This window comes from Oncorhynchus gorbuscha, linkage group LG17, assembly GCF_021184085.1.
Source record: "Oncorhynchus gorbuscha isolate QuinsamMale2020 ecotype Even-year linkage group LG17, OgorEven_v1.0, whole genome shotgun sequence".
NCBI lineage: Eukaryota > Metazoa > Chordata > Actinopteri > Salmoniformes > Salmonidae > Oncorhynchus > Oncorhynchus gorbuscha.
Genome location: NC_060189.1, coordinates 7,196,432 through 7,206,538, shown reverse-complemented (window position 1 = coordinate 7,206,538; position 10,107 = coordinate 7,196,432).

Sequence of the window (10,107 nt, the reverse complement as noted above, 5' to 3'; positions counted from 1 at the left end):
CCAGAGACTAATACAGAGAGAAAGCCTCTGACCACCACCCCAGAGACTAATACAGAGAGAAAGCCTCTGACCACCACCCCAGAGACTAATACAGAGAGAAGGAAAGAGAGAGTAACTGGCCATACGTATGTAAAGTTATAAATACAATTTTAGCAAAGCTAAAAATGGTCAAAGCTCAGACTTAGTTGATGAGTACATGTGGGCTTCTTTAAGGTGAGATGGTGCATCTCCAGGGCTCCTTTCACATTTCAAATAATGATGTCATAGTACCTTTTCTTCCATGTTGGTCCTTATCCCAGCGCTATAACAGTTTCCACCATGGTGAAAATCTGCTGTATAAAGGAGTAACTCTTGTAGCTACCGTACTATGCTGTAAACCAGACCCAGTAACTACTGTACTATGCTGTACACCAGACCCAGTAACTACCGTACTATGCTGTACACCAGACCCAGTAACTACCGTACTATGCTGTAAACCAGACCCAGTAACTACCATACTATGCTGTAAACCAGACCCAGTAACTACCGTACTATGCTGTAAACCAGACCCTGTAACTACCGTACTATGCTGTACACCAGACCCAGTAACTACTGTACTATGCTGTAAACCAGACCCAGTAACTACCATACTATGCTGTAAACCAGACCCAGTAACTACCGTACTATGCTGTAAACCAGACCCTGTAACTACCGTACTATGCTGTACACCAGACCCAGTAACTACCGTACTATGCTGTAAACCAGACCCTGTAACTACCGTACTATGCTGTACACCAGACCCAGTAACTACCGTACTATGCTGTAAACCAGACCCAGTAACTACCGTACTATGCTGTACACCAGACCCTGTAACTACCGTACTATGCTGTACACCAGACCCAGTAACTACCGTACTATGCTGTAAACCAGACCCAGTAACTACCGTACTATGCTGTAAACCAGACCCAGTAAGTACCGTACTATGCTGTACACCAGACCCAGTAACTACCGTACTATGTTGTAAACCAGACCCAGTAACTACCGTACTATGCTGTACACCAGACCCAGTAACTACCGTACTATGCTGTACACCAGACCCAGTAACTACCGTACTATGCTGTAAACCAGACCCTGTAACTACCGTACTATGCTGTAAACCAGACCCTGTAACTACCGTACTATGCTGTAAACCAGACCCAGTAACTACCGTACTATGCTGTAAACCAGACCCAGTAACTACCGTACTATGCTGTAAACCAGACCCAGTAACTACCGTACTATGCTGTAAACCAGACCCAGTAACTACCGTACTATGCTGTAAACCAGACCCAGTAACTACCGTACTATGCTCTTAAACCAGACCCAGTAACTACCGTACTATGCTGTAAACCAGACCCAGTAACTACCGTACTATACTGTAAACCAGACCCAGTAACTACCGTACTATGCTGTAAACCAGACCCTGTAACTACCGTACTATGCTGTACACCAGACCCAGTAACTACCGTACTATGCTGTAAACCAGACCCTGTAAATACCATACTATGCTGTACACCAGAACCAACTTTGTTTTGTCTTTATTTAGTATGGTCAGGGTGTGAGTTGGGGTGTGCAGTCTATGTTTGTGTATCTATGTTTTTCTATTTCTGTGTTTGGCCTGATATGGTTCTCAATCAGAGGCAGCTGTTTATCGTTGTCCCTGATTGAGAACCATATTTAGGTAGCCTGGGTTTCACTGTTGGTTTGTGGGTGTGTCAGTGTTTGTGCCACACGGGACTGTTTCGGTTAGTTTATATTCACTTTATTGTTTTTGTATTTCATAGTGTTCAGTCTTTTCTATTAAAACATGGACACTTACCACGGTACGTATTGGTCCGATCCTTGCTACACCTCTTCAGACGAAGAGGAGGAAAACTGCCGTTACACAACAACGCTTCAGCTCATCCCTGTAAGCTCATTTCAGGGGAAACAACCATCAGGTCACTGAAGTCAGTGGCTGGGAGAAGACAGTGAAATGGGCCATGATTCACTCAATGTGGCGCCTTTCGTTGTGGCGATTTCCCCCCTAAATGACATGTATAGAGCTGTTGATTTACGCAGCAGAAAAAGAGGGGGGAAAGAAGAAGAAGATGGAGGAGAGAAAAGGCAGAACTAGAGATTAGAACACTGCTATAGAACAGAGACATTGTACATTGCTCCAGATCAGAGACTCAGAACATAGACTTAGTACAGTTCTAAAGAACAGAGACTTTGAACACATCTCCAGAACAGACTTAGAACAGTGCTCCTGAACAGAGACTTTTATCAGTCCTCCAGATCAGAACAGAGACTTAGAATACTTCTACAGAACATAGACTTAGTACAGTTCTAAAGAACAGAGACTTCTCCAGAACAGACTTAGAACAGTGCTCCTGAACAGAGACTTTTATCAGTCCTCCAGATCAGAACAGAGACTTAGAATACTTCTACAGAACATAGACTTAGAACAGTGCTCCTGAACAGAACAGAGACTTAGAATACTTCTACAGAACATAGACTTAGAACAGTGCTCCTGAACAGAACAGAGACTTAGAATACTTCTACAGAACATAGACTTAGAACAGTGCTCCTGAACAGAACAGAGACTTAGAATACTTCTACAGAACATAGACTTAGAACAGTGCTCCTGAACAGAACAGAGACTTAGAATACTTCTACAGAACATAGACTTAGAACAGTGCTCCTGAACAGAACAGAGACTTAGAATACTTCTACAGAACATAGACTTAGAACAGTGCTCCTGAACAGAACAGAGACTTAGAATACTTCTACAGAACATAGACTTAGTACAGTTCTAAAGAACAGAGACTTCTCCAGAACAGACTTAGAACAGTGCTCCTGAACAGAGACTTTTATCAGTCCTCCAGATCAGAACAGAGACTTAGAATACTTCTACAGAACATAGACTTAGTACAGTTCTAAAGAACAGAGACTTAGAATACTTCTACAGAACATAGACTTAGTACAGTTCTAAAGAACAGAGACTTAGAATACTTCTACAGAACATAGACTTAGTACAGTTCTAAAGAACAGAGACTTAGAATACTTCTACAGAACATAGACAAAGAACAATGCAAAAGAACAGAGACTTTGAAGAGATGCTTTGAAAAGTGTTACAGAACATAGACTTAGAAGAGATGCTTTGAAAAGTGTTACAGAACATAGACTTAGAAGAGATGCTTTGAAAAGTGTTACAGAACATAGACTTAGAAGAGAACTCCAGGACAGAGACATGAAGCAATATTCCAGAACAGAGTCTCAGATCAATGCTACAGAACAGAGGCTTAGAACACTACTACAGAACAGAGACTCAGAACATAGACTTAGTACAGTGCTCCAGAACAGAGACTTAGGACAGTGCTCCAGAACAGAGACTTAGTACAGTGCTCCAGAACAGAGCCTTGGGACAGTGCTCTAGAACAGATATTTAGAACAGTATTACAGAACAAAAACTCAGATCAGAGACTTAGTACAATGCTCCAGAACAGAGACTTAGTACAGTGTGACAGAACAGACTTTGTACAATGCTCCAGAACAGAGACTTAGTACAATGCTCCAGAACAGAGACTTAGTGCAATGCTCCAGAACAGAGACTTAGTACAGTGTGACAGAACAGAGACTTAGTACAGTGTGACAGAACAGACTTAGTACAGAGACTTAGTACAATGCTCCAGAACAGAGACTTAGTACAGTGTGACAGAACAGAGACTTAGTACAGTGTGACAGAACAGAGACTTAGTACAGTGTGACAGAACAGAGACTTAGTACAGTGTGACAGAACAGACTTAGTACAGAGACTTAGTACAATGCTCCAGAACAGAGACTTAGTACAGTGTGACAGAACAGAGACTTAGTACAGTGTGACAGAACAGAGACTTAGTACAGTGTGACAGAACAGAGACTTAGTACAGTGTGACAGAACAGACTTAGTACAGAGACTTAGTACAATGCTCCAGAACAGAGACTTAGTACAGTGTGACAGAACAGACTTAGTACAGAGACTTAGTACAATGCTCCAGAACAGAGACTTAGTACAGTGTGACAGAACAGAGACTTAGTACAGTGTGACAGAACAGAGACTTAGTACAGTGTGACAGAACAGAGACTTAGTACAGAGACTTAGAACAGAGACTTAGAACAGAGACTTAGAACAGAGACTTAGTACAATTCTCCAGAACAGAGACTTAGTACAGTGTGACAGAACAGAGACTTAGTACAGTGTGACAGAACAGAGACTTAGTACAGAGACTTAGAACAAAGACTTAGAACAGTGCTCCAGAACAGAGCCTTATAACAGTGACTTAGAACAAAGACTTATAACAGTGCTCCAGAACAGTGACTTACAACAGTGACTTAGAACAGAGACTTAGAACAGAGACTTAGAACAGAGACTTAGAACAGAGACTTAGAACAGTGCTCCAGAACAGAGACTTAGAAAACTGCTACAGAGCAGTGACTTACAACAGTGCTCCAGAACAGTGACTTACAACAGTGACTTAGAACAAAGACTTAGAACAGAGACTTCGAACAGTGCTCCAGAACAGAGACTTAGAAAACTGCTCCAGAACAGAGACTTAGAAAACTGCTACAGAACAGAGACTTAGAACAGTGCTCCAGAACAGAGACTTATAACAGTGACTTAGAACAAAGACTTAGAACAGTGCTCCAGAACAGAGACTTAGAATACTGCCACAGAACAGAGACTTATAACAGTGGTCCAGAACAGTGACTTACAACAGTGACTTAGAACAAAGACTTAGAACAGAGACTTAGAACAGAGACTTAGAACAGTGCTCCAGAACAGAGACTTAGAAAACTGCTACAGAACAGTGACTTACAACAGTGTTCCAGAACAGTGACTTACAACAGTGACTTAGAACAAAGACTTAGAACAGAGACTTAGAACAATGCTCCAGAACAGAGACTTAGAAAACTGCTACAGAACAGAGACTTAGAACAGAGACTTAGAACGGTGCTCCAGAACAGAGACTTAGAACAGTGACTTAGAACAGTGACAGAACAGTGGTCCAGACAGTGACTTAGAACAGTGCTCCAGAACAGTGACTTAGAACGGTGCTCCAGAACAGTGACTTACAACAGTGACTTAGAACAAAGACTTAGAACAGAGACTTAGAACAGAGACTTAGAACAGTGCTCCAGAACAGAGACTTAGAAAACTGCTACAGAACAGTGACTTACAACAGTGTTCCAGAACAGTGACTTACAACAGTGACTTAGAACAAAGACTTAGAACAGAGACTTAGAACAATGCTCCAGAACAGAGACTTAGAAAACTGCTACAGAACAGAGACTTAGAACAGAGACTTAGAACGGTGCTCCAGAACAGAGACTTAGAACAGTGACTTAGAACAGTGACAGAACAGTGGTCCCAGACAGTGACTTAGAACAGTGCTCCAGAACAGTGACTTAGAACGGTGCTCCAGAACAGTGACTTACAACAGTGACTTAGAACAAAGACTTAGAACAAAGACTTAGAACAGAGACTTAGAACAGAGACTTAGAACAGAGACTTAGAACAGTGGTCCAGAACAGAGACTTAGAAAACTGCGACAGAACAGTGACTTACAACAGTGCTCCAGAACAGTGACTTACAACAGTGACTTAGAACAAAGACTTAGAACAGAGACTTAGAACAGTGCTACAGAACAGATATTTAGAAAACTGCTCCAGAACAGAGACTTAGAAAACTGCTACAGAACAGAGACTTATAACAGTGATGTAGAACAAAGACTTAGAAAACTGCTACAGAACTGAGACTTAGAAAACTGCTACAGAACAGTGACTTAGAACAAAGACTTAGAACAGTGCTCCAGAACAGAGACTTAGAATACTGCCACAGAACAGAGACTTATAACAGTGCTCCAGAACAGTGACTTACAACAGTGACTTAGAACAAATATTTAGAACAGAGACTTAGAACAGAGACTTAGAAAACTGCTACAGAACAGTGAGTTACAACAGTGCTCCAGAACAGTGACTTAGAACAGAGACTTAGAACAGAGACTTAGAACAGAGACTTAGAACAGTGCTCCAGAACAGAGACTTAGAAAACTGCTACAGAGCAGTGACTTACAACAGTGCTCCAGAACAGTGACTTACAACAGTGACTTAGAACAAAGACTTAGAACAGAGACTTAGAACAGTGCTCCAGAACAGAGACTTAGAAAACTGCTCCAGAACAGAGACTTAGAAAACTGCTACAGAACAGAGACTTAGAACAGTGCTCCAGAACAGAGACTTATAACAGTGACTTAGAACAAAGAGTTAGAACAGTGCTCCAGAACAGAGACTTAGAATACTGCCACAGAACAGAGACTTATAACAGTGGTCCAGAACAGTGACTTACAACAGTGACTTAGAACAAAGACTTAGAACAGAGACTTAGAACAGAGACTTAGAACAGTGCTCCAGAACAGAGACTTAGAAAACTGCTACAGAACAGTGACTTACAACAGTGCTCCAGAACAGTGACTTACAACAGTGACTTAGAACAAAGACTTAGAACAGAGACTTAGAACAATGCTCCAGAACAGAGACTTAGAAAACTGCTACAGAACAGAGACTTAGAACAGAGACTTAGAACGGTGCTCCAGAACAGAGACTTAGAACAGTGACTTAGAACAGTGACAGAACAGTGGTCCAGACAGTGACTTAGAACAGTGCTCCAGAACAGTGACTTAGAACGGTGCTCCAGAACAGTGACTTACAACAGTGACTTAGAACAAAGACTTAGAACAAAGACTTAGAACAGAGACTTAGAACAGAGACTTAGAACAGAGACTTAGAACAGTGGTCCAGAACAGAGACTTAGAACAATGCTCCAGAACAGAGACTTAGAAAACTGCTACAGAACAGAGATTTAGAACAGAGACTTAGAACAGTGACTTAGAACAGTGACAGAACAGTGGTCCAGACAGTGACTTAGAACGGTGCTCCAGAACAGTGACTTACAACAGTGACTTAGAACAAAGACTTAGAACAGAGACTTAGAACAGAGACTTAGAACAGTGGTCCAGACAGTGACTTAGAACAGTGCTCCAGAACAGTGACTTAGAACGGTGCTCCAGAACAGTGACTTACAACAGTGACTTAGAACAAAGACTTAGAACAGAGACTTAGAACAGAGACTTAGAACAGAGACTTAGAACAGAGGCTTAGAACAGTGCTCCAGAACAGAGACTTAGAACAGTGCTCCAGAACAGAGACTTAGAAAACTGCGACAGAACAGTGACTTACAACAGTGCTCCAGAACAGTGACTTACAACAGTGCCTTAGAACAAACACTTAGAACAGAGACTTAGAACAGAGACTTAGAACAGAGACTTAGAACAGAGACTTAGAACAGAGGCTTAGAACAGTGCTCCAGAACAGATATTTAGAAAACTGCTCCAGAACAGAGACTTAGAAAACTGCTACAGAACAGAGACTTAGAACAGAGACTTAGAACAGTGCTCCAGAACAGAGACTTATAACAGTGACGTAGAACAAAGACTTAGAAAACTGCTACAGAACAGTGACTTAGAACAAAGAGTTAGAACAGTGCTCCAGAACAGAGACTTAGAATACTGCCACAGAACAGAGACTTAGAACAAAGAGTTAGAACAGTGGTCCAGAACAGTGACTTACAACAGTGACTTAGAACAAAGACTTAGAACAGAGACTTAGAACAGAGACTTAGAACAGTGCTCCAGAACAGAGACTTAGAAAACTGCTACAGAACAGTGACTTACAACAGTGCTCCAGAACAGTGACTTACAACAGTGACTTAGAACAAAGACTTAGAACAGAGACTTAGAACAATGCTCCAGAACAGAGACTTAGAAAACTGCTACAGAACAGAGATTTAGAACAGAGACTTAGAACAGTGCTCCAGAACAGAGACTTAGAACAGTGACTTAGAACAGTGACAGAACAGTGGTCCAGACAGTGACTTAGAACAGTGCTCCAGAACAGTGACTTAGAACGGTGCTCCAGAACAGTGACTTACAACAGTGACTTAGAACAAAGACTTAGAACAGAGACTTAGAACAGTGCTCCAGAACAGAGACTTAGAAAACTGCTCCAGAACAGAGACTTAGAAAACTGCTACAGAACAGAGACTTAGAACAGTGCTCCAGAACAGAGACTTATAACAGTGACTTAGAACAAAGACTTAGAACAGTGCTCCAGAACAGAGACTTAGAATACTGCCACAGAACAGAGACTTATAACAGTGGTCCAGAACAGTGACTTACAACAGTGACTTAGAACAGAGACTTAGAACAGAGACTTAGAACAGTGGTCCAGACAGTGACTTAGAACAGTGCTCCAGAACAGTGACTTACAACAGTGCTCCCGAACAGTGACTTACAACAGTGACTTAGAACAAACACTTAGAACAGAGACTTAGAACAGAGACTTAGAACAGAGACTTAGAACAGAGGCTTAGAACAGTGCTCCAGAACAGAGACTTAGAAAACTGCTACAGAACAGAGACTTAGAACAGAGACTTAGAACAGTGCTCCAGAACAGAGACTTATAACAGTGACGTAGAACAAAGACTTAGAAAACTGCTACAGAACTGAGACTTAGAAAACTGCTACAGAACAGTGACTTAGAACAAAGACTTAGAACAGTGCTCCAGAACAGAGACTTAGAATACTGCCACAGAACAGAGACTTATAACAGTGCTCCAGAACAGTGACTTACAACAGTGACTTAGAACAAAGACTTAGAACAGAGACTTAGAACAGTGCTCCAGAACAGAGACTTAGAAAACTGCTACAGAACAGAGACTTAGAACAGAGACTTAGAACAGTGCTCCAGAACAGAGACTTAGAACAGTGACTTAGAACAGTGGTCCAGAACAGTGACTTAGAACAGTGCTCCAGAACAGTGACTTAGAACTGTGCTCCAGAACAGTGACCTAGAACAGTGACTTAGAACAGAGACTTAGAACAGTGCTCCAGAACAGTGACTTAGAACAGTACTCCAGAACAGTGACTTAGAACAGCGCTCCAGAACAGTGACTTAGAACAGTGCTCCAGAACTGAGACGTAGAACAGTGATCCAGAACAGTGACTTAGACCAGTGCTCCAGAACAGAACTGTGGCTCCTGTCTTCTTTGAGATGGACTGCTGCTGGAACCAGCGAACAGCCAAGGGTCAAGGTCTACTGTTATAGGATCCCTCTTTTTGGGATGTTTCTCTTAACAAAGTGGAACAGTGCCAAGGAATATACAGAGTTGCGTGAGGGGTGGTTGTTGGTGTGTGTGTGTGTGTGTGTGTGTGTGTGTGTGTGTGTGTGTGTGTGTGTGTGTGTGTGTGTGTGTGTGTGTGTGTGTGTGTGTGTGTGTGTGTGTGTGTGTGTGTGTGTGTGTGTGTGTGTGTGTGTGTGTGTTTCTGTGTGTGCGTTTCTGTGTGTGTGTGTGTGTGTGTGTGTGTGTGTGTGTGTGTGTGTGTGTGTGTGTGTGTGTGTGTGTGTGTGTGTGTGTGTGTGTGTGTGTGTGTGTGTGTGTGTGTGGGGGGTGAGGTGCTCCCTTCCAGCCAGTCAGTGGACAATTTACAAGGGGCTTCTGTTTTGAAGATAGTTTCTTAGGAAACAGAATAATAGAGACAAGTACAGGAACCTGTCAAACTGTAAAGGGCACACTGAGCCAATGCAGGAAGTCGAAAGAAAAAGTGATATCTCGTTAAAATCATTTTTGTTTAGTTCTACCAAGATGTGGTATTTCTGCTTCCCAATGACATTGTTTAATGAGGTTGCTGGGAACTAAACTGTTTCTGGAAGTTGAAACACTTTAGATAGCTTCCTTATGGTCCTGTTTAACTTCAAACCACAGAGTTAGCCTTCGTTTAAGTGGTGTTTTGTGCAGGTTGGATAAGGTTACCTGTTGTAAGGGTTTGCTGGTTGGATAAGGTTACCTGTTGTAAGGGTTTGAGCAGGTTGGATAAGGTTACCTGTTGTAAGGGTTTGAGCAGGTTAGATAAGGTTACCTGTTGCAAGGGTTTGAGCAGGTTAGATAAGGTTACCTGTTGCAAGGGTTTGAGCAGGTTAGATAAGGTTACCTGTTGTAAGGGTTTGAGCAGG